A 751-nucleotide genomic window follows, 5' to 3' on the forward strand; every position below is an offset into this window, starting at 1 on the left:
CTTACACTCAAGTTTGTCAGCTAGACACCTGAGGACCTGGTTGTGTCTCCAAGTGTATCTGCCTTGAGTGAGGCTGGTCCTACAGCCAACCAGGATGTGTTTGAGCGTTGCTGGGGTCGTACACAGGGGGCAGGATGGGTCTTTTCCAAGCCAAAGCTGCAGGTTTGTGGGAGAGGGCAGCACGTCGTACGTAGCTCGGACGATGAAGCTCAACCTGTTGGATTCCATGCCCACTTCTTCCCTGTTGCTAGGGTAGGAGCGGCGCCTCTCACTACTGGGTCCCGGGAGTCGGTGAGGGACATGTCTAGCCTCACCTTGGCACACTTGAACTCTTCAACCAGGCTAGAGATTGGTAGTGAAAGTAAATACTATTGTTTAAATTTCTTATATTTTCACGTATCTTTCCTCTCTTGCAAGGAGCACCTGTAACATAAATAATTTCCCCTCGGGGATCAATAAAGTATTTCTGATTCTGATTCTGATCATCACCATCACCATCATCATCATCATCATCATCATTATCATCACCATTACCATCATCATCATCATCATCATTACCATCATCATCATCACTTGACTTGTGGTTTATATTTTGATTTGGGGGCGGGGTTTACAGATTTTAATGATTGTATTTTGCATTTATTTTGCTGCAGTTGTTTTTATAGGTAACACGTCCACACATCCACACGCCCCCCTAAACAGTTAGAACATGTACATTTGCCCCCCCCCCCCCCAAATTAAAACATGACAA

Source organism: Epinephelus moara, chromosome 6 (assembly GCF_006386435.1).
Source record: "Epinephelus moara isolate mb chromosome 6, YSFRI_EMoa_1.0, whole genome shotgun sequence".
In the NCBI taxonomy this organism is placed as follows: Eukaryota; Metazoa; Chordata; class Actinopteri; order Perciformes; family Serranidae; genus Epinephelus; species Epinephelus moara.